At 35.9% G+C, this 16,631-nt stretch overlaps 1 long non-coding RNA gene across 6 annotated transcripts in view; it reads right to left on the reverse strand.

Moving 5' to 3' along the window:
- The window catches only part of LOC136826707 (uncharacterized), a 200,048-nt gene that overhangs the window by 40,788 nt on the left and 142,629 nt on the right, over positions 1-16,631 (reverse strand). For all 6 annotated transcript variants that reach the window (XR_010849690.1, XR_010849689.1, XR_010849687.1 and 3 more), the window contains exon 3: positions 10,404-10,436. This is a non-coding gene — a long non-coding RNA (uncharacterized lncRNA). The remainder of the gene's footprint in view (positions 1-10,403; positions 10,437-16,631) is intronic.

Below are 16,631 nucleotides of genomic sequence, written 5' to 3' on the forward strand. Positions count from 1 at the left end.
TATATATATATATATATATATATATATATATATATATATATATATATATATATATATATATATATATATATATATATATATATATATATATATATATAAACACAGCGACAGCGTAACTGATTTGCTGAACATGGAAATTTCTAGAGGAATAAATGCGGTCTGATAACCTATGTAAAGAACACAATGTCAAGGCAATCAAATATTAGACTTAGACGTGTGACGGGGTTATAATGAACAGGTAAAAAGTCTTAAAGTAGATAGAGAAGTGCATAATAATGATAATAATATTTTTTTGAGTGAAGAATCAAGAATTTAATCTATTTGGATTCATCGAGGAGTGTATAAATGATTTCCCTAAGATTTGAAATACAGCTTGTTACAACAAAAATACAGAGAAAATGTAAATTGAAGTCAATGCGTAATCAGTCCCTTTAAAGAATTTTGGTCAAAATACAGGCAATGCTATCTTCAACAACTGTGAAGTAATTTGAAATTAAAGAAAATTCTTCAGAGCTTCATAATAAAATAATTTCTGTCAAGAACAAGTGGAGGAAATCGGAAAATCCAGAATGAAAATTAAAATAAACAATTTTGTGTAATAGGTGATATAAAAGGGAAAAGGAGAAAAAGAACCTTTCTAGAAAGTCAGTATTAAACAAAACCTAATAGATTTTCAGGATGATTTACGAGAAAATAAAAAATAATTACGAAGTTCTAAACAGGATGAAAATGAAACTGGAACCGTTCTCCCATAAGCTTCAACACAAAAACTAATAAATTTCACCAGAGTGAATACGACTAAACCCATAAAAATTAAACAAGCCAAAAAAAAAAAAAAATATGCTGAACCCGCTTCCGTGACAGACGTTGTGAAACGAGAAGAACATGAACCAAGAACATTACCACACGGACAGTGAGGAAATGGCATTCATGCGTCCAGGTTAATAAAATATAGAGATAATCTTAAGAACAGTATCGAACAGTATTTAAAAGACATTTCAATCGAATGTGACAGAGAGAGTTTCGCAGAAAATTAGCCAGTCTTCAAAAAAACATATACTCTAAAGCAATATGCGCTTTATAATCAATTAGGTGTAATATATAGACAATGATGCATGTTTAATATAAATATAAATATAAGTAGACATTGCTGCAGCATTTGATATAGCCTTACGCTAGTTTATGGTCGTTCGGAGAATTCGTCTTTCCTCAGCAGTCTGGAAAAATTATGCCAACTGAATTCGTAAACTAGGCCCGTCCCAGTAAGCGAACTTACTACAAAACCTTGGGCTTCATAAATGCATCCTGGAATAATTGTCTAAAATAAAAGAAGTCTGAGAGAAACGTTGTAGCGAAAAGTGGTTTTAATATTTCTTTTTGTTGGCCAGACATGAGCAGCGTCAGAGACAGCTTCAGAGGGTACTGAGTATTAAAAAGATCATATAACGAAAACAATACTCAGAATACCATAAACTACAAAGTGCCATCCTATCATCTCTGCCCCCAAAATAATTTTAAAGAAAATAAAACACAAACGATCACTAAAACACTAAATTGACGATGTTTTCTTGTCATTCACTTAATAGGCGTTTCGCCTCCTCTTCTCCCGACCCCCCTCAAAGACGAATGCGTTCTCTTTTCGCTTTTGTTTTCGGATGTTCTTGCGAAAGGAATGGACCAGCTGCCAAAAATCACAAATCACTTTTGTTCTGAGGTGACATATTCCTTTTCTTGTGAATACTAAAACAGCGTCTCCCCTCAAAGAGCGTTTTGTTTGCTGAAACACTTCTTCTTGTGTTTTTAGAGAGGCAGTGCTCAGCTATTTTAAGTTTTGGACAGCTGATTCATCGGCCTCTTGTGTACAAGGTCGCTGCAGGAACAGAGTTGCTTTGAAAAATTTCCTTGTGCATGTTGGTTACACAAGGGTCGGGCTCCCCACAACACGCTGGTAAATCTACGGGTTTTTTCATCAACTTTTCAATATCAGTGGCGTACTTTACTGATATATAGGACTCTGCTCTTTATGTTGTTTTCCATCTATTCTATATTACTTCTGTCATGTACACACATTATATACATACATATACATACATTTATATATGTATGTATATAATTCTACATTACTTCTGTCGAGTGCACAAATACTACTTATATGTATGTAATATATATTATATATATATATATATATATATATATATATATATTATATATATATATATATATATATATATATATATATATATATATATATGCACAATTCATACTATATATGTATGTATATATATATTATATATATATATATATATATATATATATATATATATATATATATATATATATATATATATATATATATATATATATATATATATATATATATATATATATATATATATATATATATATATATATATATATATATATATATATATATATATATATATATATATATAGAGAGAGAGAGAGAGAGAGAGAGAGAGAGAGAGAGAGAGAGAGAGAGAGATTTCAGTCCCTTAATATCTAGCAACCGATTTTGCAGGATCCATTAAAAAGATTTTTAAGATGATGTATGTCAGTCCGAATACAAATACATGAAAACTATGGCCTCTTGTAAAGTCTAAACGACATTTGCAGATAACATTTTGAATGGTGATGCAAACCTCACAAAAAATTAAGTAACAATCGGCAATGTGACTTGAATTTGCCGATATGATAAAGGAAATCAAATGCAATTAGTTGGCTGAAACATACCCCCACACACACACACACACACACACATTATATACATATATATATATATATATATATATATATATATATATATATATATATATATATATATATATATATATATATATATATATATACATACATACGGAGTCTCGTGGTGGTTCATAAATGGTTTGAGGTATCAACAATAAATTGCTTGGAGCGCTAAACTGTTGAAGGAATAATGTCTGAAGAAAAATCCATGATTTATAAAAAATCAATAACTGGTCCTTAGTTCTAATAATGTAGAGCAAAGTCGTTTATTGGAGAATATTTACCCAAAAGTATACTTGCCCTTCATTATCCTTATCTTCCCTTGCTTTGAAAGACTCTTCCTCACTTTTAAACAAAACACAACTTCCCAAGGATGATTTTTAGATGTATCATTTCGTTAAGGAAAATTCGCAAAAGTACCTACGAATAATATAAAGAAAACTAAATGGAACAAAATGGAATGTAATAAGAAATTTCGGCCAAGGGCCAAGCGCCGAGACTTATGTGGTGATTCAGCGTGAAAGGAAATTTGAAAGTAAAAAGGTCTGAAAGGTGTAACAGGAGGATAACATCGCATTTGCACTATGAAACAATCTGTAGGAGAGGGTGCAGAGTAAGATGGAAGAAAGAGAATATGAAAGGAGGTACAGTAAAAGGAATGAATGGGGTTGCAGCTAAGGGACGAAGGGAAGCTGCAGAGAGCCTTAAGTAATGCCTACAGTGCACCGCATGAAGAGCACTGACGGCACTAGCCCCCTACGGGATAGAAAAAACAAAAAAGGCCTGACTCTTCATGTGTAAAGTACTCTGTATTGAGACACAAAGGAAATACTTCGAAGGCTGCAAGGCCAAATGAGTTTGTAAGGCCCAGGACCCACTGGGCCTACCACCCTCATCCCTCCACCCGAAAATTAGTAGCATTATTTTTTTTAACAGGTCTTTTACACAGGGGCAGAGCAATGAGTGTTTAATGCTTCGTTATACTAATTCCTTCGGTTACTTCGTGTCACAGAGCATTGCAATTCTTTATAGCATGCTGTAATTAGCAGTTACTCTTGCAGTTGAATTACAACCGTTTTCCATCACCTGTTACTCAATTATGACATACCAGTACCATACATCTTGAAAATTTTACAGTATACGTACAATATGCATACACATAAACATCCACATACACACATATATGTGTGTGTATTACAGGCAACGAACCCCTAGGGAATTATACAATTTTCAATATCTATATCTCGAATTATAGCAATTGAACCATACAACAACAGAGTACTAATGCCGGAGTAATTACGGAAAAGCTGTGATGAAAAAATAATTGTAGTATCTTTGTGACGTGAAGTAACCTCATCAATCCCTTTAGAGTGGCATTAGGCAGACATTAAAACCTACAGCGTATTGCCTGTTGTTACATATGTATTGTCCCAACTTACTGTTATTTACTTTCCCATATATTTTATCCAGCACATCAAAACATGGAAAGATAAGTGGATTAAGAAGTAAGCATAAGGCTTTATTCATTACTTTTTCAACTTAGGCTATTCTTTATAGTCGCTTTACTTATAAACTAATTTCCCTCACATTATTAAACAACAGAGCTTGCCTCTGCCACTTCTCTGTTAAGTATATTTTGCTGTCTAGCAAAAAAAAAAAAAAAATATATATATATATATATATATATATATATATATATATATATATATATATATATATATATATATATATATATATATATATATATATATATATATATATATATATATTTAAAAGTGTGCTGATTAAAATTATTCACTTACAACATTATTCTCTAATAGTTTCGTGAAAAGGAAAGCACGATCTTTGATTTTTTCCCAGGCTTCAAAGAATAACTATAGCTGGCTCTCGACTGCACATATAGGGCAGGAATCTGACAAGCAACTGGAGCTGCGGATTCGAACGCGACAAAAGCGAAAGATGACTTTCAACGAGAAGCGACGTATCTTCAAGGTGTCACTCGGTACAAACGGTGATTGTGATCTGACTACGCGAATTGAAAAAACAGTGAAGAGATAGAAGAGAACAAGAAGAGAAGGAGAACAAGAAGAAAAGGGGCGGGATAAATAGGAAGAAGAACGAGAGAGAGAGAGAGAGAGAGAGAGAGAGAGAGAGAGAGAGAGAGAGAGAGAGAGAGGCGCTCTGCCAAAGGCTTGGCTTTGATGTCCCTGATATAAAACGAGACTGTATTGCTCTCAGGGGGTTATAATTAGCCATCTAAGGGCAACATGGACATTTCCCCCACCCCGAGTTCCCCTCAACCGTTTCTAAACGCCCCAATATCCTGCCCATACACCCCTACAACCCCCGTCCCACTCTCTCCCATCCGACAGTTTTTTTCTGCGTTTTTTAACAAGCTCGATATCACCTGTTGCGGTCAGTCTACAGTACACGTCATAGGTACACAGTAATGTCTATGCAGGATCCATACTCCCACCGCAATAGCATTCAAATAAGTAATTACCTCTGGCCTCAATAGAAGAGGCTCACGCAATATTTAATTGGAATTTTCCACCTACAAGGGATCCACAACTCCCCATCTAGCGCTCATTTGCCTTAAGATATTGGACATTTATATCCCTGTGTGGCTAGGATTCGGATTTTTTTTGTTTTTTTGTTTTTTTGACGGATGAGATGAGAGACAATGTGAGAGTTACTTGGGTAAGTGGAACAGGTACTGCATCGTTAATGCCTTAGTACCTAGGAAGAACTAACATGTGCAAGACAGAGATGAGTGGTGAAACGAATACATACATACACATTTGTTTTAAAACAATACGTGCAATGAAAGGATGATTATTTGATTAATTGTCATAATTCTGTCCGATGTAGCTCTTGTTGCTTTTAGTTTAGTTTTATTTGTTTAAATCTTGGTCTTTCCTGCGTACAGGGAATGAGAGTTGTTCAACAAAATTTCGACTTTTTTTTATTCACATTCTATCAGATTATCCATCTGCCCAGTCAAACACCCCTGAGGTGGAAAAACAGTGGAGAATGCATTCTTGATGTAGCACACACACAGAGAGAGAGAGAGAGAGAGAGAGAGAGAGAGAGAGAGAGAGAGAGAGAGAGAGAGAATTTATTTTGTACAGAAATTACTGTGTGAGTTAAAGGACGAATGGGGGGTATAGAGAGAGAGAGAGAGAGAGAGAGAGAGAGAGAGAGAGAGAGAGAGAGAGAGAGAGAGAGAATTTATTTTGTACAGAATTTACTGAGGGAGTTAAGGACGAATGGGGAATACAACAGAATAGAACAGAGAGAGAGAGAGAGAGAGAGAGAGAGAGAGAGAGAGAGAGAGAGAGAGAGAGAGAGAAGTATTTCCAGACGGAAATAAAAGATAAGTCTCGTGCAGACGTCGATAAGGAAGAACCTGGTCAAAAGGTAACGTATTATCTTTTCTACTCTAATTGCTGCGGAAATGATAAAACTAGGGGAAGTGACCCATTTAGCCTGCGATACAAACTCCTCCTTCACGTCATTCCGAAATGATGGAAGTCACGGAAGAATGTTCAGTTGTGGAATGAGATGCTATATCTATCTATCTATCCGTCTATCTATCTATCTATCCAGAGAAGTATGTGGGTAGGGAGGAGTAGGGGAGAGTGACGGGAAATGGCGAGGGGGGAGGAGGGGGAGGGGAAGAGGGGGTTATTTGCCCTGATGTCTCGGCTCTTCTCTGTGATTAGCGTTGACACCTGATGGGCTCCCCCAACCCCTTCCCCCCTCCCCCCAACGGGGAGGGTCTTCTAACTTGGGCTTCACAAACCGATCGGATCTTCTCCTAATGAGAATCTCCGGGTCTAAAAGCGAGGCATTCCGGGCTATTTCGGGACCCGTGGCCTGGGTTCGTGGGATTCGAAGGCTCAAAGTCAATGTCAGTACTCGTTCCTTTCGGTTCAAGGACAAGGAGTGGAATGAGGGGTAAAGAGGGTTATCACCATTGTGGTGGAAGGGGTACCGGACGGTCGGTAAGGGAGGGGAGGGGACAGAGGTGATAGAGAATGAGGATTAGTTGTTACCGTGTTTTCCGATAATTATGTTTGCATAAAATTCTCATTCGTTCTACTGTGCACAAGCTTCGCAGTGCATATGACCATTTCTTCTCTATGTCAGCAAACGAAGACAAGATAATTAAGTCGACTGATCGTTCCAAAAGCATTCCTATGATATCAAATTAGATATTATTTTCTTCCGTTAACAATATTAATTCAAGATTATCTCCCTACAAATTATTCTAGTTGTGTTCTATCCCTATATTGTGGTTTAATTGCTCAATGAATGACCTTATTTTTAAACCAATCACAGAGCTGTTTTCCTATTATTCAACAGTCATAATTATCGCATTGCACGAGCATTTCAATGTTACCCAAAACGCCATCGTTCTGGTATATCTATGTCCCTATTTTGTCTAACTTCCCATTTATTTCTTCTTTTTCTGTGCGAGCGGAATGTGGACGAGCGTGGTATGTTACCTCTGGTATGTGCGGTTTCCATTTCCGTTCTATTTTGAGAAATTAAGTATCTATTTATAGTATAGACAGCGCTATTTTCAACTAGCAGCGAATATTTATAGTATAGACAGCGCTATTTTCAACTAGTAGCGAAGACCCGGATGACATTTCAGGCTATTTCTATTTTTCCCATACGGCAGAGGTAGACTCGTAATCACGAATCTGATCGTTCATCTTTTGATTAATAAGAAATGTTTTGTTCTCAGGCGGTCTCAATCTCAAGGGCATTTTGTGGCATCTTTGCATCATAGTGCCAATATCTGCTGTATTTTAATATTCATGTACAATCGAAGCTTCGTATGCTCGCTGCAGCAGTGCCGTCACGTAAGCGCAGACTTATTTGACATTTCTGTGGCTGATTAGTTGACAGTAGTTCATGGACATTAATCAATCAGTTATTGTTACTTTTATGCTCGCTAGAGAGGAAATTGAGAGGTTGCCTCTTTCATAAGGGTTGTTGGAATGGAATGGAATGGAATATAGAGCTTAAGCCAAAGGCCAGGCGCTGGGACCTATGAGGTAATTCAGCGCTGAAAGGGAAACTGAGAGTAGAAAGGTTTGAAAGGTGTAACGGGGGGAAAACCTAGCAGTTGCACTATAAAACAATTGTTAGAAGAGGTTGGATAGGAAGATGGAAGAAAGAGAATATCCAAGGAGGTACAGTAAAAGGAATGAAAGGGGTTGCAGCTAGTGGAGGAAGGATACTGTAAAGAACCTTAAGTAGTACCTGCAGTGGATAGCTTGAAGTGCACTGACGGCACTACCTTCCTACAGGGCATGAAGGTTGTTATGCAATGATTACTGGGAAAAGGCGATAATGGTGTCACAATGAATAGTTATCATCATTCTGACACCGAGGTAAAGTAATTTTTTAAAAAACTTATTTTTTCTGAAATACCTGAACAAAAACGAAAGCAGCAATATAGCCGTTTCACTGCACCCTTCAGTCGTTTGTGTATTTTTATTCACATTCTAATGAAGATTCCACTTAGTGTCTGTTTTTGTTCATGTTTCGTTGGGTGAATTCGTCCCTTGGCCCGGTGTTTCCAGATCTAAGATTATCGGTATCATTTCCAAAATAAATGTTCGATGTGAAATAAACTCTCTCTCTCTCTCTCTCTCTCTCTCTCTCTCTCTCTCTCTCTCTCTCTCTCTCTCTGTTAATATTATACAACAACTGTCTATTAGTCCCCCCGAGTTATATGATCATTCACCAAAAGACTCAGTTTTGATAATCTAGGGCATTTTTTATTGTAGTCCATCATTTCATGGGCACTGGTCAAAACTACCCCACTCACGAAGGAAACACGGGCACCTGTCTAACAATTTTACCAACCTCATTGCATAAAATGCCTCAGAAATAAACTAAAGCTAACTGGCTTGCGTTCTGTTTACCTAACGCAATCGTCAGGTGTCTGCTGAGTGACAGCCGAGTTAAATGAATTTGGATGTCGATTAGCTCTCCGGGAAAATGACATTAAATTATTTCTCTCCACCTGCAACTACTGTCTGAACGTTACGTCAGTGTAAAAATTTCTATGAATACGCATCATTTAAAAGCTGTGTATTTCATCAGAACACGACGTTCTGCAGACGATTCATTTCCCCACGAGATTCAATTGAATCAGCGTTAAAATTTCTCAGAATGCATATAATTTAAGAATATTGTATTCCATCAGAACACGACGTTCTGTAGACAGATTCATTTTCCCACAAAATTCAATATCCAACCCAACCCCCTCCTCTTCGTAGCTCCATACAAGGTCCATATAGACTCTACTCTACGGGTCTTGGCTCTAAAAAAAAAAAAAAAAAGAAAGAAAGAATCCATTAACCTACTCAGTAACTCACACGACGTACCACACCAACACACTTCCCGTCATCTTCCCTTTAAAGCGAACGCACCTGAACCGAATGTCGGCCTTGCCTTTGCCTACGCAACGTCAAGTCAGCATATAATCTAAGCGAATTAAAGGGAGTAAAGTGTTTGTGCGTGTGCGTGTGTGTGTGTGTTAAGAGACAGAGCGCGTGTGTGTAGATGGTTTTTGGCAGCAGGCGCCCAGAAGCAATCTCGTGCCGATCATAACATTAACAAAGACCAACAGAAGACGCCGAATATAGCCTCCGCCGAAGGGGCTATTTCTGCCCGCCGTATAGAGAGTAGATTTATTGACCTCGTTAGTATCCAATGGAGGGATACATGATGAACACCCTTTGCCACCATCAAGAAGAAAATATTTTTCAGTTTTTCAATTTATTGTTGAAGTTAAAGATGTTTTATGCTTCAATTTTCAATAGAGGATCCGTCTTTTTGGTGACGAGAACGTAACCGTTACTGGAACTAGGGGACTGATGATAAAACGAGCCTGTGTTACTACGCATAAAGAGTAAGGAGTTAAGGGAAATTATTTTTAATAGTTTGAAATGAAGCTCAGTCCATTTATGTTCGAATACCAGAAAACCGATAAAAGTGGTTCAATGACAGACAGATAGATGAACAGACAGATATAATGGTTCGATGACAGACAGACAGATGAACAGACAGACAGGTAGATGTCGTAATGTAGAAATAAAACAACAATATACGTTAACAGAAATAAGTACGGAACATTTCAGATTAAGTACACATATAAAAGTGTGTTTGTGTGCATGCATATATTTATGTATAAAATAAATGAAAACTATACATACACACACACACACACACACACACATATATATATATATATATATATATATATTTATATATATACATATATATATATATATATATATATAATATATATATATATATATATATATATATATATATATATATATATATATATATATATATATATATATATATATATATATATATACATATATACATATACATACACACAAACACATATATATTGGTGTGTATAAAAATATCATTGTAAGTAAATAAATATACATACAGAAATAAATTAATTTGACTGATTTAATTTTATATTAATAAGATCAGGAACAACACCCGATATAAACACGCGATAAAACCACAAAGAAAGGTAAATTCGGTAATGAAAAATCTCCAAAAACTGTATAAAAACTGCATATGAATCATACCTTTCAGCTGTTGGAAACCGAATACCATTTTACCTGCAAACGAAATGAAGTGTCGATAGAAACGCGGAAATGTAAAATGAATAAAATAAAAAATCCTACTTGTTCAGCACTCACGTGCTTTCATAAGACATTCATTCTCTCTCTCTCTCTCTCTCTCTCTCTCTCTCTCTCTCTCTCTCTCTCTCTCTCTCTCTCTCCTATAAACATTTATCACCATTAGTGAAGCATTCATATATGTTTTTATGCTGAATGAAATCGTTCAGGTGTTGAGCTTACGTAAATTTAGTGAAGGCCGAAGTATGAAATGAAGCAGTCAAGGTAAAAAAGAATGAAGAATTTCATCATGGCTAAAAAGGCTATAAAAGGGCAACGAGAGAGAGAGAGAGAGAGAGAGAGAGAGAGAGAGAGAGAGAGAGAGAGAGAGAGAGAGAGAGAGAATATATCAAGGGTACGAGTATCATATCAACTCCCTGATCAACCTTGAAAAATGAGTAAACAATAACACTGTTGCCTGTATATGGTATGAAAAAGTATTATAAGACTTTAACGCGTTTCACATTCTTTCTTGAGTGAGAGAGAGAGAGAGAGCATGAACATAAAACATTACAAATGCGATCTTTCATATTATTCAGAATACTTCAGAGACTAAAGACGCACACTGAAAACAATTAAACACAAAATTAAGACAAATAAAAACATCACAAGAAAACAGGAAGACTAATTTCCTCTCAGCTTGAAGGACAACATTAGAATAAAAGTGAAAAAATATATATATATGACCTCCCACTCTCAAAAAAAAAAAAAAAAAAAAAAACAGGAAAAAGTGAGCAAGCAGCTCGGCCATGTAGCAACGCTAAATTCTTTAACAATCTAAATCTCGGTGTTTATGTTCTTTGAGGCTGCCTCATAGTTCCCGAAATAGCTTGTAAGAATCAAAGCCTGGCTTTAAAATAGGACTAAAGGGTTCGCGCAGCATTCCTCTTTGGAAAGGAAGAAGAAGAAGAAGAAGAAGAAGAAGAAGAAGAAGAAGAAGAAGAAGAAGAGGAGGAGGCGGAGGAGGTGGAAGGTGAGGAGGGGAGGAGGAGGAGGAGGAGGGACTCCAAAACCTTATATAAACTCTGTTTGTTTACAGCGACACTCTACGCTTCTGATAACGGTTTTTAAATTTCTGGTAGTTTGAGCTTCCCCCCCTACTGCAAGGTCTCTCTCTCGTCAGTCATATTTCACGTAGAGGTAAAAAAAGAACAAGCTCTCTCTCTCTCTCTCTCTCTCTCTCTCTCTCTCTCTCTCTCTCTGTAAAATAGCATCATTGTTAATATATTTGCGTTGGAGGTAGGCTAGTGGTACAGCATATATATATATATATATATATATATATATATATATATATATATATATATATATATATATATATATATATATATATATATGTATGTATGTATGTATGTATGTATGTGTGTGTCTGTGTATACAATATTGGTGTGAGTATTTGCTGGTTCGAAATTAGGCCAAGGTCACAACATCTGTAAGCAAAAACATAGACGGATACCAGGTGGAGCTCGGTACCAACAAAGATAAAAAAGATACTGGAGAAAGATACTGATCGTTTTGATGTATACGACGGAGGATTGGGGGGGGGGTGTAGTATTCACTCTACTGACTTGTCCTAAACGCCTTTCTCCTAATAATGGTGCACCTCTTGGAGATGTAAAAAGGTTCAATATAATTCATAGTCCCTTAATAGTTACTGAACCCTAATTTACAAATCGCAAATAGATCAAATAAAACGATGAAATTCTTTCATTGATTCATACTTCAACCTGAAATCTTCAAAAAAAAAAAAAAAAAAAAAACCTAGCCATAGGCCAAGTAATCTTTTTCTTTATTATTCTTCTGGCTGAAAAATTGCCTGTCACTTTACAAGGGCGAGTTTGTTTTCCTTCACAGATATATATATATATATATATATATATATATATATATATATATATATATATATATATATATATATATATATATATATATATATATATATATATATATATATATATTATATAGCATTTACAGCTAAATAAATGGGTATCCAAAGCTATAAATAACAACGCTCTCGTTTTTCTTTTATTTTTAGGGAACATTTTTTGGTAGGACCATCCGTTAGGAAAAGGCGCCTGTGTTCGTTATTTATTTTCGGCCATGCCGATCAATACCCGTAGCCCTACAACAAAGAAAATCCTTTTCTGTCCTCAAAGCCATTCGTTTCCCCTTTCATCTTCCTGATTAGATCCTATTTCTTTCCTGGCAAGTGCAGAGATTTCCACCGGACGTTGGAGACCACTGGTAGTGCCGAGATTCACCAGAGTTCTTATTGAGATGAAAGCATTTACTAACAACCTTTTCACTAAATTTGAATATCCTAAGTGCTACGTATAGTAACAGACGCCAGATAAAGGTGTTTCATTACATCTTTGAGATAAATTATTTCATTCGTTTCTTACTGAAAATTCCTTCTTTTTAATAAACACCATGTTCTTTGGAAGCTTGAATTTCAAATCAATGGCCCCTGAGTGCTTGCTCCATATGAACAGGGTTCATCTTCTGAATAATAATAACAATACTACTACTACTACTACTACTACTACTACTACTAATAATAATAATAATAATAATAATAATAATAATAATAATAATTCACTTTCGCGTTGTGTTGACAGTAACGTTGTGTGACCCTAACTCACACCATCTCTCAGATTCGAGTTCAAACCTCCTACAGAATTATTTCTCTCATTGAAGTGCGAGTTACTTTAACATACAGGGTAGTGGATACCCTATGGTTATTTTTCATGTTCGTTTGAATGGCACGTTTACAATCAGAACTGGGTTGTTCCATGACAGAATTAGTTAAAATGCGAATAACTATCATCAGTGTAAATATATATGTATGTATGTATATATACATATATATGTATATATACAGTATGGCCCAGTGGGCAGCGCCCTTGCCTTTCAATTGAAAGACCTGGGTTCGATCCTGATGTGAGTCAGAAATTTATATGTATATGTATATATACAGTATATGTATATATATGTACATATATATATATACATATATATAATATATATATATATATATATATATATATATATATATATATATATATATATATATATATATATATATATATATATATATATATATATATATATATATATATATATATATATATATATATATATATATATATATATATCCATCCAGTGACTCGCATGCAAATGCTAGCACAATTTGGCGTAGAATCCTCGATAAATATAACTCAACCGACCGTGCAAAATAATCTTACGAACCTACTGTCTTGGCAATTACTCTTAATAATAGAAAGCGTGACGTCTAATCTACGAAACCTTCCCCTGTAGGCGAGAGGGGACCGTTCGTACATTCTGACGCTAATAAGGCCAGTGATTAGGACGATCTACGACTACAATTTCAACATCGACCCTCCCAAGTGGGACGGCACTGAAGCCACATTTTACTCCCACAAACACACACACAAAGTGGGTTTTACGGTAATTTTTTGTTTATGAAAATACCCTGGGAAAGATTAATTGTTTCACAATATTCCTCTTTTTTTTTTTAATCTTGCAGTGTGTGTATAAATGTAGAATATAACTGCAAGTTTCTAAAACTTTACGGTTTCGGTCGTGCGTCAATCCACGTGAAGGAATTACTTAGTTGCAAAGAAACTGTTCTCGATGACGTTAAACAAGAAGTGGCTGATATTCTCGGGCAATCTTCTTGATCTTGAAATGAATTTTGAGTGAATAGTCTAGTTGACAAAGTAGGAAGCTTTTCTCCTGGAAAAGTCAAACATTAGGAGGACTTGCTGTGTCGAGCAAAGCATAGATTAACCAGCTTTAGAAATTCAGCAATGCACCTTTCACACTTTTTCCAGAAAAAAGGCTTCCGTAATTATCTGCCGTGATTGTATACAAATTTAGACATCAATTTCAACATATATGGGGACAATCATGGAAGCATGACCATAAATCATGAATCACGAATCCATATATAAAGGAGAGAGAGAGAGAGAGAGAGAGAGAGAGAGAGAGAGAGAGAGAGAGAGAGAGAGGAGAGAGAGGGGGAGAGCGCTTTCTATTTCAATTATTCCAGAAGCAGCATATAGAAGAGAGAGAGAGAGAGAGAGAGAGAGAGAGAGAGAGAGAGAGAGAGAGAGAGAGAGAGAGAGAGAGAGAGAGAGAGACGAGGAGGGGGAAGGGGGATTTCTATTCCAATTGCTCCAGAAGCAGTAGAGAGAGAGAGAGAGAGAGAGAGAGAGAGAGAGAGAGAGAGAGAGAGAGAGAGAAGGAAAGGGGGCTTTCTATTCCCATTGCTCCAGAAGCAGTATATAGAGGAAGGAGAGAGAGAGAGAGAGAGAGAGAGAGAGAGAGAGAGAGAGAGAGAGAGAGAGAGAGAGAGAGAGAGAGAGGGGTTCTATTTCAATTACTTCAGCAGCACTCACGAGCACCGAAAACAATTGATAAAAGAAATTTTTTGCAAGACGTTAATTTCCTTCATAATGGCTTCAGGGCTCTGAAGCTGATTTAACGCCGGTCATCAGGGAGCTCAATTATTATTTCATGAGTCGGGGAGTGTCTTAAATATAGTAACAAATTGCGTGCCCCATCAATTCCCGGGCGATAATTTGTCATGAGAATGACTTCTTCAGGCACCACCGTCTATTTTTAGGCTTTCTTATTAACAATGCCGTTTGAGATAACAGTCGATCGACGAAAATGTCAACCGCCCTTGCAAATAATCAAGTGTTTTTTTATTATTATTATTATTATTATTATTATTATTATTATTATTATTATTATTATTTGGGTCGTGCTGACGCAGGGTCTTCTTCCGAGATATTATTATTATTATTATTATTATTATTATTATTATTATTATTATTATTATTATTATTATTATTATAGCCAGCTTCTATATAATAACTTTATGAGTCAAAATTGAAAGAAAAAGGGAGAAAGGCCAAAGTTAACCTTAACTCAAAAGTTGAATAAAGGATTAACAACGAAAATACTGATAAACAGCACGAAGGGAAAGCGATTAAAAGTAATGGGTAAATAAGCAAATGAAAAGGAACAGTGCTAACAAATTAAAACCCTACTCCGTGGAAAGCCAAGATAAGCAACGCCACTTAACCTGAGCAAAAAATAAAGATGAATAGCGTGTTCTATTTCAAGTGAATTTTTCGGAATACAAAATTTATTGAATATTCAAAAATAAAGGATATTTAATCCATGCATATTTATGAACAATTTTCAAGAGACCTATCTCTCACAGCAAGTCTCGGTTGGACTGTTGAGTTCAGAGGTCTTCACCAGACCTCTCACATCCTTCAACAGATTACCACAATCAGGTGTTGTCCAAAGGCAAGGGCCTGTCCTGGCATAAGGCCAGTTTAAACTATAATCAACCAACGACGTCACTTCAATACTAATGTGTTAATTTTATTGATAGTTTATGGGAATTATTTTATTTTTTCTATTTGACGTTACACCGCAGACCAGCGGTTTAGAAATTATACATTTATCTATTTTCCCGTTCAGCAGAGAGAGAGAGAGAGAGAGAGAGAGAGAGAGAGAGAGAGAGAGAGAGAGAGAGAGAGAGAGAGAGAGAGAGACTAAAAATAAATTCACCCTACAAAAAAGTGGACTACGCTTCAAAATCAATTAAAATAACTTTAGAACTAGATAATAGGTAAAGAATAAGGAGTGAAGAAAAAAAAAGACATAATTAAAAAGACACAAATTACAAAAGGAAATATATGTCGCTAATCAGCACGAAATTTATCAACATAAGTGGCTCCCTAAACTTAGAAAATTCGAAAATGAAAGAGTATGGCAGAATAGAAGTCGAAGGAATGTAAAAACAGATACGCAATAGAGTCCTGAGATGTTTCATTTGAATCTGGAAATAAAACAAAAAGGTCTTTGCAAGGTCACCCGTCAGTCATTTTACAACCCAACTCAAATCCCTGACCTTGGGGCGTGGCAGATACCCCCCTAGCACGAACAACCCTCCTGGGCCTCCTTAATGACCACCTGGGTATACAACTCGCAGGGTATGAGTGAGACTTCATGTCTTGGGCAAGATAAGTAGAGGCACTAGGGAACGCCTCACTGTCAGGCCTCAGGAGAGAATCGCAAGTCAATAAAAGTGTG

The sequence above is a fragment of the Macrobrachium rosenbergii genome, chromosome 41 (genome assembly GCF_040412425.1).
Source record: "Macrobrachium rosenbergii isolate ZJJX-2024 chromosome 41, ASM4041242v1, whole genome shotgun sequence".
Lineage (NCBI taxonomy): Eukaryota > Metazoa > Arthropoda > Malacostraca > Decapoda > Palaemonidae > Macrobrachium > Macrobrachium rosenbergii.